At 40.7% G+C, this 12,990-nt stretch overlaps 1 non-coding gene across 1 annotated transcript; it reads left to right on the top strand.

Annotated features, from left to right (window-relative positions):
* Window positions 1-11,879: 11,879 nt before the first annotated feature.
* LOC123581726 lies at window positions 11,880-11,985 on the top strand. The gene has a single exon (XR_006703966.1). It is a non-coding gene; the product is annotated as a U6 spliceosomal RNA (small nuclear RNA).
* Window positions 11,986-12,990: the final 1,005 nt, after the last annotated feature.

The raw sequence follows: 12,990 nt of genomic DNA on the forward strand, positions 1-12,990 counted from the left end.
GAGAAACGGAAACCCTCTTGCACTGTTGGTGGGAATGCAAACTGGTGCAGCCACTCTGGAAAACAGTGTGGAGGTTCCTCAGAAAATTAAAAATAGACCTACCCTATGACCCAGCAATAGCACTGCTAGGAATTTACCCAAGGGATACAGGAGTACTGATGCATAGGGGCACTTGTACCCCAATGTTCATAGCAGCACTCTCAACAATAGCCAAATTATGGAAAGAGCCTAAATGTCCATCAACTGATGAATGGATAAAGAAATTGTGGTTTATATACACAATGGAATACTACGTGGCAATGAGAAAAAATGAAATATGGCCTTTTGTAGCAACGTGGATGGAACTGGAGAGTGTGATGCTAAGTGAAATAAGCCATACAGAGAAAGACAGATACCATATGGTTTCACTCTTATGTGGATCCTGAGAAACTTAACAGAAACCCATGGGGGAGGGGAAGAAAAAAAAAAAAAAAAGAGGTTAGAGTGGGAGAGAGCCAAAGCATAAGAGACTGTTAAAAACTGAGAACAAAGTGAGGGTTGATGGGGGGTGGAAGGGAGGGGAGGGTGGGTGATGGGTATTGAGGATGGCACCTTTTGGGATGAGCACTGGGTGTTGTGTGGAAACCAATTTGACAATAAATTTCATATATTAAAAAAAAAAAAAAAAAAGGAGTTGCTCAAGGATTTTGCTCAGATCCTGCAAAATCCAGCTTTCTATCACAGTAGCTCCTGAGCAGACTGAGATGCCTCCTCCATATTCCCTCACTCCAGGCAGGACTGCGTCCTGTGCTCAGGGCCCCTTTGCCAGCCTGGCTTCTGCTGTATTCCAGATGCTCCCAGCAGGGTCCTGCCATGGCGCCTTTCTTTCCCAGAACAGAGGAAGACATCCAAGTTCACTTGCTCCTGTTCTCTTTTCCTTTCCTCTCCTCCCTGCTTAAACCTACTTCCAGAAATATTTGCGGGAGGGACATAAAAGACCCTCACTCCCATCTTTACGAGATAAACAAATGCTAAGCGAGAAACCAGCCCCCTGACGGAATAGATTGGCTGGCTAGAGACGTGTTAGTTTTAGCTTTGTTATTCTTTTGTTTCCCTTTTCTCTTCAGACTACCAGGGCTCTTCATAATTTCGGAAGCTGATAAGCACACACTTCAACAGAGACTATTATGAGAAACAAATGGTTTCTACTGGTAAGTTGTATAAACTCTATATCTGCTCCTCGCTTTCCAGCTTCCAGACTGGCACTCTCATCTGTTCTCACAACACCTTTAAAGAAACTCAACTACCTGCCTAGTGTTTTGTGGGTGCCAGAAACAGAATGAGGGTTTTACATGTATTTCCGACAATCCTCGATCCTGTCACTAAAGGGACACGGGCCCTGTGTTCCAAATGAGGACACTAGGCTCAAAACTGTTAAAAGACTTGTTCAAGTTCCTATGGCCCAGTAAATGCAAAGACTGGGCTTCTCTGGCTGACAGCACACCAGACTGAGACTCACAAGACCGGGTTGCCGTCACCAATATCACTCAGTCCAGGTGTGGTAGTTAGAAAGCCACACTCTCTTCCTCTTCCAGGGCCTGAGTTTCCAGCTCTGACTTTCGTCAGGATGATCTCCATTTTCCAAAATCAGAACTCCGTGGTTATGAGTCTGTCATGGTACAAACATGCAAACAGAATGGGACAGCAAAAACAAAACAGAACAGAACAGAGCCACTTCACGAAGGCCTAGAAAGCCTTTGCTCTACACATCCCGCCCACCTAGGGGATCAAGGAGAAAAATGATTGGGAAGTGTCTTCCTCCCACGTCCAGAAGCTCTAGAAGTATTTTGGGCAGTGGGAAAATGAAAAGAAGGAAGGTAGAAGGTTGGAATATTGAGAAGGGAGGGAACAAGATGGCCAGGAAATGGAGACAGAAGAGCTCACCAGGTCGGGGAGAGCCTGCAGGCCTGGCCAGTGCTGCATTTGTCTCAGAGCCAAAACCAGAGAGAGATGTACGCTCAGGTGTCCTCATGCCAACAGATAGGCACACGCACGCACGCGCACTGGCACAGGGACACGTTAGTGCTACACACACACATTTCACTTTTACAAATAAGTGGGTCGCTTCTGAGAAATGCTTACAAATGTTAGTACACGGCACTTCTAAACAGCCTGAGGGATCGGAGTGCTCTCTTCTGTCCCTGCCTGCAGCTGTGGTGAGTCGGACTGTGGCAGGAGACGGCCTCAGAGATGCTTGAGCCACCCCAGCTGCCCAGGCCACATATGCTTTGCACCCTCCTCACTCACACAAGCAGTCTACCTGCCTTTGCTGGCTCACAGGAAGTGGGATAGGGCAACGTACTCACCACCCTAGGAATGAGAATAGCTGAGTTGACCAGACTAGGGCTAAATTCATTTTTAAATACTGTATTAGTTAGCTACAGTGGTGTAAACAATCACCCCACACTGAGTGGCTTGAACGACAGAAATGTGTTCTGTCATAGTTCTGGGGCTAGAAGTTCCAGATCAAGGTGGCAGCTGGGCGGTGCTCCCTGGGAAGCATGTGGGTAGGATCTGATCCAGGCCCCTCCCCCAGCTTCTGGTGGCTCCTTGGCTCTTGGTAATGTGCAGTGTTGCTGCACATTAGAATTATGGGGGCACCTTTTAAAAAATTCTGCCCCTGCTTCAGAACAATGAGGGATGGAGCGTGGGCATTTGAAACCCCCCTGGACAATGCTGACATGCAGCCATTTTGAGAAGTGCCAATCTGCAATATTCCCTAGACCTGGTTGAGGGGACATGGTGGGTGTCCAAGGCATCCCCCTGTCAAAACACACAAGCTGACTCTTTCTCCATGCGGGAATCTGTATCACAGAATTGTTCACAAATGCTCACAGTAGGCAAGAAGCTGGCTATAATTCTGAGGACAACCGCTACAGTTTCAATTTTCATAATAATCAAGAACAAGCATCATTTCTCCAGGAAGTTGTCCCTGACTCTCACGGGCTGAGTTGAATCTTCTTCCTCTTCACTTGGGTTTCCTCCTAACATAGCACTTATTGTGTTCCTGTGATTGTCTGTCCTCCCCGTGAGGCCGTGTGCTTGGTCTGTGTCTTGATCATCATGCTAATACACATGCTGGTAACACGGTTTGTGAACGTTTTTGCATGAATGGATGAATAAATGAAGAAGTGAGTGGATGAATCAATGTAATGATTCATAACAGAAAATTCAAACCAAGATGTTAGTAATGGCTTATTACTAGAGTAATTTGGAAGAAAGACATATTTACCATTTTGCCAAGAATATGCTTTATTTAATTTTATTATCTTGATCGCAAGAGTCCTCATTTGACACCAAATTTAAGAATATAGTGAGTACTGCTCACTTCTAATAAGGTTACACTTTCTAGCAAATGTACTTTCAAACACAAATGAGGGGAGCCTGGGTGGCTCAGGTGGTTGATCATTTGACTCTTGATTTCGGCTTAGGTCATGATCGCAGGATCATAGGATTAAGCCCCACATCAGGCTCCATGCTGAGTGTGGAGCCTGCTTGAGATTCTCTTTCTCTCGCCCTCTGCCCCCCCCAACTCGCTCTTGTGCTCTCTCTCTGTCTCTCAAAAACAAACAAACAAACAAACAAACAAACCCATGCCCAAGGCTTCAGACTCTTTTTCCACAGAACCAGTAGCTTTCCCTTCTGGAGTAAGAATGAGAGCTCAGACATTTATGGCAAATCATGAAGGACACAGGATACACCCAAAACAATTTGTTGTCAGGGAATACTGTTAACTAAATTATTCCAATCTAACTTTTATATGTATGGAAACAAGGCTTTGCACAAAGACAGGATGATAAGCAAGATAATGTTCTAGAATCCAAACACGTGCTTCTAAAAAATAAGAGGAGGTCCTTAGACAAATCTATATCTGCTTTTTCTTCCTATAAGCAGGCACCACTAACGCAGGGCAGGTATTATGCTCATTTTTCAGGAAACTGAAATGCAAAGATGCTTAAAAATGCAGAGATATATCCCTGCACTAATTTATTCAGAAAATGCATTTTCACCAAATACTTGCTATGCTTTGGGGAGGAAAGAGATGTTAAAATAAAGCCCTTACCTCAGAGGAAATTTCATTCTAATATGGGAGAAAGAAGAATGCTATATAGTTGTAATATCATACAGGATGTTGCTCCTGCAGCAAAATGCTCTAAGTATAATGTGAGAGTAAATTAAAATGGAGAAATTGGTCATTGGGAAAGTGATATTGACCAGATGTTCAAAAAACATTAGGCTTTGCTAGGTAGAGATGTGAAGGAAGAAAATGAAGGCATGAGTAGGGTTTAGGTGAGAATGACCATAATCAGGGTAAGAAGCTTGGTATTAACTTTAAGGGCAACTGTGAGGGGCCTCTGGGTGATTTAGTCAGTTAAGCATCTGACTCTTGATTTCAGCTTAGGTCATGATTTCACAGTTCGTGGGATTGAGCCCTGCGTGGGGCTCTGTGCTGACAGCACAGAGACTGCTTGGGAACCTCTCTCCCTCCCTCTCTCCTCCTCTGCCCCTCCCCTGCTCTCTCTGTCTCTTTCTCTTTCTCTCAAAATAAATAAGTAAACATTAAAAAAATACATAAAAGCAACAGGGAGCCATAGAATTTTTTGAGAAAATTTTTGTAATTGAAGCAACACTATAAGAGAATTAATCTTTGAACAAAGTTTAGGGTAAATGAGCAGAGAACACTGGAAGCATGGAAACCAGAATCAGAGACACATTCAACTATAGAGTTGATGGGGAGATGGAAAGAAAACAGTATCAGAGGCATGTGATGAAGGACTGATGGAAAGTTCCAGGCCAAATTGGCACCTGAGCACAAGCATTTGTCTCTCCACCTTCTAGCTATCCCTCCCCCCCCCCAAAAAAAAAAAACAAAAAAAACATGAATAATCCTGTGAGAACAAACAGATCTGAAGAGACAACAAATCTGCCAATAAAATGGTGAAAACCAAATTTCTAGAAGAATCTCCATTCTCCATTTGCAGTTATCACCACTTGAAATCTCTAGTCATTAGAAGAAATCTACCAACATGAAGAAAATAAGATTGAGATAAATGGGGAAAATGACTGATTCCATAAAATAAAGATAATTTAAGATATTAAGAAGGAAAAACTGCTTTTAATAGTATTCGTGGAAAAATTCAGGAAGGTATTACAAGATGGTATAAAATTTAAACAGACAACAAAAGAGAACTCTTGGAAATTAAACTTAAAGTCAAGGTAATCTCCCAGAAAATAGAGCAAAAAAAAAAAACTTAAAAATTGAGAAAAATTAAGAGAGATAAATCTCTGTTTAGGAGGTTATAATCAGGCAGGGTTTAATCAGGCAAGCAGAGTTACCATGAGCAACAGGATAAGAGATTTGTTGTGGGTAGTAAATCTCACACAGTTTTATGAGGAGCTGGGGAAGATAGGGTCCAGGAGGTGAGGGGGGTCACCCACAAATCATCTTGAGAACCTAACCAGGCTCAGTTTCCCAATGGGACTGCAAAGAGAAAGTTCCCGGGCGACAGAGGTGGGACGGCGTTGTCCATGGCCAACTTCCATTTGTTCTGTGGGTCTGCTGCTAAGGATCTGGTGGAGGGCTTGGGGCTTCTATTTGTCTACATGGTCAACAGTCAGAAGTAAGAACTGGAGCAAAGAACAGGTACAATATGGAACCTCCTGACCCTCTGCAACCTGTCACCACATCTCCGCATGACAACCGTCAGAGAGCAAAGTCTGCTGTTTCACACTGGTCCTCCAGGTCTCACAGAAATGCCTGTTACAGCAAATCTAACCCAGAACCTCCAGGCAAAGGAATTCAGAAGTCGCAGCCCAACCAGACCCACATAATACAAACCACCCATATCTGACCTGTAAAAATGAAAGGGAAAGAACACAGAAAACAGACTAGAGAAAATTATCACTACTGTAAAAGGGGAAAATGAGAGACACGCATCTTCAGATTAAAAGAGTACCACAAAGGTCAAGCAGGCTGTACTTTTAAAAGATCCACACCTAAAGCACCTTTGTTAAATTTCAAAACACTAATGACCAGCACAAGCTCATAAACGTTTCAGGAAAAAAAATAAATCACATGCAAATGAGAACAACTCTCACTGAACATCTTAGCAGAAATACTGGAGGCCAGAAGACAGGAGGACAACGCTTTCTCTGTCCTCAGGGAAAATTATTTGGAACCTAGGATTCCACATCCCAATCCAGTGCAAGGGCCAAGGAAGGTTACTTAGATATGCAAATATCAAACTACCAGTAAGTGCATTTTCAGTGTATCCTTTCCGAGGAAACTATTTGAGGATACTTTCTAACATAATATAATGAAAGTCCAAGAAAGGAGGTAGATTTGAGATCCTTGAAATATGTCTCTAACCCATGTCCCAAGGAAAAAAAGTTCCAGGATGACAGTTTCACGATGGAGATAGAAATTGATCATGTCCAATTAAAACAAGAAGTCAGTGGCTCCCACAAAGCTATTCTTTTCAGAAAAAGACACATTCTAAACAACAGGTAGAATGAATAAAAACATAGGCAACTTCAATGGAACGTAGAAAAAAGAATGTCTGGGGCTCCTGGGTGGCTCAGTTGGTTGAGCGTCTAACTTCGGCCCAGGTCACGATCGCACGGTTTGTGAATTCAAGCCCCACGTCGGGCTCTGTGCTGACAGCTCACACCCTGGAGCCTGCTTCAGATTCTGTCTCCTTCTCTCTCTGCCCCTCCCCATTTGTGCTCTGTCTCTCTGTCTCTCAAAAATAAATAAATGTAAAAAAAATTAAAAAAAAAGAATGCCTTTTCTCTTAATAAAAGGATGATAAAAAACTATTTGAAAAGGAAAACTGGAAAAGTCATTGTTTAAACATGATACAAACTGGGGCGCCTGGGTGGCGCAGTCGGTTAAGCGTCCGACTTCAGCCAGGTCACGATCTTGCGGTCCGTGAGTTCGAGCCCCGCGTCGGGCTCTGGGCTGATGGCTCAGAGCCTGGAGCCTGTTTCCGATTCTGTGTCTCCCTCTCTCTGTGCCCCTCCCCCATTCATGCTCTGTCTCTCTCTGTCCCAAAAATAAATAAACGTTGAAAAAAAAAACAAAAAACATGATACAAACTGAAATTAATAGATTGCATTGAAAGTGGACCCATTGGACCTGATTGTTAGAAGCATTCTCTTTGAAATAACAAATAGGCCACAGAGAAGAAAATATAGCCCAGACCGTTATTAGATTCTGCATTGAATACTATTAAGGTAAGAAAATTAGTATGTTATTTACTTGTTTTTATTTAAGTATGTTATATAAATGTTCAAAGATAATCAAGGAAATAAACAAAATTATAGCTTAATAACTATCAAAAGTTGGGAATAGAAAGAAGACAAAATACACCTGCACTGAATATCCACATCTTTCTATCAAGGGGTAAATAGACACTTTTTTTATTAAATTTTTTTACATTTATTCATTTTTGAGAGACAGAGACAGAGTGCAAGTGGGGGAGGGACAGAGAGAGAGAGAGAGAGAGAGAGAGAGAGAGAGAGAGGGAATCCGAAGCAGGCTCCAGGCTCCAAGCTCTGAGCTGTCTGCACAAAGCCTGATGTGGGGCTCCAACCCGGGAACTGCGAGATCATGAACTGAGTCAAAGTCGAACAAACACTTAACTGACTAAGCCACCCAGGTGCCCCAGTAAATAGATACTTCTTAATGAACTTTAAAAAAAATATAGGGCCAACCATATAGAAATAGCTCAAGAAATATTTATTAGGTGAATGAATCAGCCAATAAATAGTGGTAGAATTGTATTATGTAGAATCAGAGACATGAAGGATGAAATTACATGAAGGATGAAAATAGAAATAGTTAATAATTAATATTTCCCAGTTCAAGGAAGTAGAGCTGAAAATGGAGAGGGGTATCGTTGCTTTTCATCCTCAACAGTTCTACACTATTACATTTTCAACATGTGCATATTACTTTAGTTTTAAAAAATTAAGTGATGATTATACTGTGGTTGTACAAGAGAATTACTTGTTTTTTTAAGAAACACATGCTGGAGGGGTGCCTGGCTGGCTCAGTTGGTTAAGCTTCCAACTCTTGATTTGGGCTTGGCATCATCTCAGGGCTTCATGGGTTCAAACCCTGCATCAGGCTCTGTGTACAGAGCCTGCTTGGGATTCTCTCTCTCTCTGACCCTCCCCCACTTATGCTGCTTCTGTCTCTCTCAAAATAAATAAATAGATATAAAAAATAGAAATAGAAATAGAAAATAAGTAGAAATTAAAAAAAACACGAAGCACACACTAGAGTATTTCAACATTAAAAAACATCATGTCTTCAACTTACTCTTGAATGTTTCAGGAAAACATAGGGGTGTGTGAATGTGTGTGTGTGTGTGTGTGTGTGTGTGTGTGTGTGTGTAGACAGAGAAAAGAAAAGCAAATGTAATAAAATGTTAACATTTGGGGAAGCTGGGTGAAGACAGGAATGCATTGTATTATTTTTGTAACTTTTTTTATAAGCCTGAAATGATGTGAACATAAATAATAACAATCAATTTTAAAAATATTTTAAGACAAGTTAATAGGGTATAGAGATATTTTAACTTTTTGTTGAAAAATACACTTTAGGAAAATATCTAGCAAATTTATACACCCTTCAGTCTTTAAATATAATTTAAAATATTAAAACTTATAGTATAACCTTCACTTACGCATAGAGGTTTATTTATTTCAGGGAGAGAGCACAAGTTGGGGAGGGTCAGAGAGACAGGGAAAGAATTCCAAGCTGATAGCACAAAGCCCCAGGAAGGGCTCTATCTCATGAACCATGAGATCATGACCTGAGCCAAGATCGAGAGTTGGATGCTCAACTGATTGAGCCACCCAGGTGCCCTGAGAATGCAAAATTTCCTTTTTATTTATGTATTTAAAAAAATTTTTTTAATGTTTATTTTGACACAGAGAGAGAGAGAGAGAGAGAGCGAGCATGAGTGGGGGAGAGGCAGAGAGGGAGACACAGAATCTGAAGCAGGCTCCAGGCTCCAAGCTGTCAGCACAGAGCCCGATGTGGGGCTCAAAATCATGGACTGGGAGATCATGACCTGAGCTGAAGTCAGACTCAACTGACTGAGCCACCCAGGCACCCCAGAATGCAAAATATTTCTAAGTTATATCCATATTAACTAAAATCTCAGCAATAAGTCAAAATATTTGAAATGTAATATTACTTCTCCAAGCAATTTGAAAGTGGTCATGTGACTTGTATGGATCAAAGACTATATTTATTTTCCTGGGAGGAAAAAAAGAATTAAATGATATAGAAGGCACAAGACTGTAATCTGAAACAAATTATAAAACAAAATATAGACACAGATAACTACTGAAGGAAGAGACAAGAAGAATGTAAACGCTTATATAGTTTCATCACAGTGTTAGCAATACAAACCAGTAGGTTGGGAGAAGAGCTGGTTTGGAAAGGAGAGTGATAATTCAGTTGGGAACCAGCTTCATCAAGATATCAGGGGGCATCCATGCAGAGATGTGCAATAGTCAAGGAAGAGTTAGCACCGGAGAGATACACTTTAGAATCATTCACAAGCATTGCACAATAGCTATAATTGTCAAAGTGAGGAAGACTGAAGAGGAAGAGGCCAGAGAGAAGAAAGCTGGCTGAGAACAAGAGCTCCAGAAACTTCTCACCTTGGGGGATGGGAAGAGAAAGAAAGAAGCCATGAGAGGCAGAAAGAGGCCTAAAATGTCATCACTTCCTTAGGGTCTTGGGAGGAAGGGAGGGAGGTTTTGTCAACCAATGCAGGACACGCATAGAAACACAGAGTCTGAGGACAAAGTAAAGACTATTGGTTTTAATGAATAGAAGAACATGGTCAGCTTTTCAGTCAACTGATAACAGAGTGGAGAGAGAGGCGGCCAGATTACAAACGTCAAGTGAGGAATGAGGGTGAGGGCATGAAGACAGTGAGGACTTTTAAGAATTTTAATGATTCTGTTGGTGGGAATGTGGGCTGGTGCAGCCTCTGTGGGAAAGAGTATGGAGGTTCCTCAAAAAACTAAAAATAGAGTTACCATATGATCCAGCAATCCCACTGCTAGGTATTTACCTAAAGAAAATAAAAACACTAATTTGAAAAGATGTATGTATCCTTACATTTATTGCAGCATTGTTTACAATAGCCAAACTATGGAAGCAGCCCAGTGTCCATCGATAGATGAATGGATAAAAAAGAAGTGGTATATATATATATGTATATATATACATGTATATGTATATATATATTACTGAGTATATATATATATTACTGAGTATATATATATATTACTCAGCCATGAAAAAGAAAGAAATCTTCCCATTTGCACCTGCATGAATGGATCCAGAGGGTATTGTGCTGAGTGAAATGAATCAGTCAGAGAAAGACAAATACCGTATGATTTCGCTCATATGTGGAATTTAAGAAACAAAACAAGTGAAAAAAGAAAAAAAGGAGAAAAGCAAATAGACTTAAATTCAGAGAATAAACTGATAGTTACCAGAGGGGAGGTAGGTGGGATAATGCATGAAATAGATGATGGGGATAAGAGTACACTTATCATGATGAGCACTGAATAATGTATAGAATTGTTGAATCACTGTATTTTATACCTGAAACTAACACTGTATGTTAACTATACTTCAATTTTAAAAATAGTAAAAAAAGAATGATAATAAGATAAAATGTCAAAAAAAAAAAGACTAGTGATTAAAGACAGGAGCAGTTATAAACAGAGCCTCTGAGCATGTTGAGTGCAGAACTGGGATTAGAACCTAGGTTTCTGGAACCTTCTTCTGAAGTTAATTCTGCTTCTAATTCCCCTTGGGTGTGGGTCTAATTGCAACAGTGGTGAGGACAGAGCCCTAGTATTGCTGGGATATTTCTGCTAATCTTAAATTGTTGCCGAATCTGTAAACAGCTGCATAGCCTTTCCAAAGTGAGTCAGGGGCACGACTAAGCAAATCGAATGTTGATAAGACATCAAGAATTAATGAAATTCCCAGAAACTATTTTAAGTAATTCTCAATGTATTTATCCAACTGGAAACAATGACTCACTTGATATGGATAAATATTTTTACCAAATCTGTTTCTTTTGACCTTTTAATTTGAAGCCTAACTCATTTTGTTTGTTTTCCCGCTAAAAGCATTTAGACTTCTGAGAATATTTAGATTTGTTATTCAAGTTTTTTTTATTGTATGAAGCAATAAACTAAAGCATATTCAGTGAAAGAGCTAAAGAAAATTTTATTGTTAGCATTGTGTTAAAGGTTATACATTTTTAAAAATTATTTCCAAATAACTAGAGCTTTCTGATTAGGTTTTGTAATAAGATATATAAGACCATTTGACAAATGACTTTTGAGTCTCTGGGGCATAAAAGTTGCCAAAAACAATGAAGTTTAGACCCATGCCCAATCTATGCAGAACATAATCTCCTGGTATTTCCAAAATATTTGAACACTGTTATCACTGAAGTCCTTAGCAGAGCAACATTTTTAAGCTATACCAAACAGACGTAAGCTAAGTCAATATTTCTTTTAAAAAGCTGTGTGATAGGGGCGCCTGGGTGGCGCAGTCGGTTAAGCGTCTGACTTCAGCCAGGTCACGATCTCGCGGTCCGTGAGTTCGAGCCCCGCGTCAGGCTCTGGGCTGATGGCTCAGAGCCTGGAGCCTGTTTCCGATTCTGTATCTCCCTCTCTCTCTCTGACCCTCCCCCGTTCATGCTCTGTCTCTCTCTGTCCCAAAAATAAATAAACGTTGAAAAAAAAATTAAAAAAAAAAAAAGCTGTGTGATTTAAATCATGCCCTTGTGCTGGCTTCCACAGCACATAGACTAAAACTGGACTGATATAGAGAAGATTGGCATCACCCCTGGCAAGGACGACACGCAAATTCGAGAAGTGTTCCATAGTTTTCTATCACCAGTGCCCAGGTGGCCTCCTTGTACAGGAAGCAGAGTCAGACTCAGAACCATCAGGGAGAGGACTTAGACTCCGACCCGGAAATAATTCTCTAGGTAAGTCTACTAGACTCCCACCCTCCCCCGCGCTAGGGTCAGAGGGTGGCGGGTCAGAGGGTGGCGGGGGTGAGACCCCGGAAGGCATCACCTCTGCTATCCAGCAAATCTAGTGTTGCAGTCATGTGGGTTTTGAATGTCACGTGTATGTGAGCGCAAGGGGATGGTTTAAGCCGGGGTCTGAGGTTTTATCAGCCATTTTTTTTCCCCAATAAATAATTATTGAACTCCAGTAAATAAATAAGTAAGTAAGTAAGTAAGTAAGTAAGTAAGTAAAAATCTGGCCCTTGAGGAAGTTACTTGCTCAGTTTAGAAAAAGAAACAAACCAAACCAAAACAAAATAGAACAGAACAAAAACAGGAGGGAGAGATTACAAAGAAAGTAACTGCTAATCTCCAAGAGAAAAATCTTGTCACACACTTCAAGTTTTACTTTCTTTCCTCAAGCAAACTGGTCAGTGTTCTCTTGCCTTGGTTTTCCCCCTGCATGTCTTACCCAGCAGGAAGCATAAACCAAAAATCTATGCCTTTTGAATCCCCACCTTTTACATCTGAGCTGCAATCCTAAGGAACCAGCAGCAGACCACAGCTATATTCTTCCTAGCCTGGAGATATTTCATTTTTATTCAAATAGGTTAAGCTCCATAAAGCATATGAAGCTATATTTTCAAATTTCAAAGAATATGGCAAGTGTGTTCTTTTCTCAGCATCATCCAATCAATATTCGACAACTTGCTCCTAAGTGATTTTGCTACCTAAATATACTCTTTTTGTGTGCAGCGTTTATCCATTTGGGTGGAGTTTTTTAAATCTTTCTGTCACTGTATCACCTTCAACTCATTCTTTAAAGCACAGAATTATTACTTTTTTGTTGCTGACAAGATAGAAAATAATTCTTTGAGAC

Source organism: Leopardus geoffroyi, chromosome A3 (genome assembly GCF_018350155.1).
Source record: "Leopardus geoffroyi isolate Oge1 chromosome A3, O.geoffroyi_Oge1_pat1.0, whole genome shotgun sequence".
In the NCBI taxonomy this organism is placed as follows: domain Eukaryota; kingdom Metazoa; phylum Chordata; class Mammalia; order Carnivora; family Felidae; genus Leopardus; species Leopardus geoffroyi.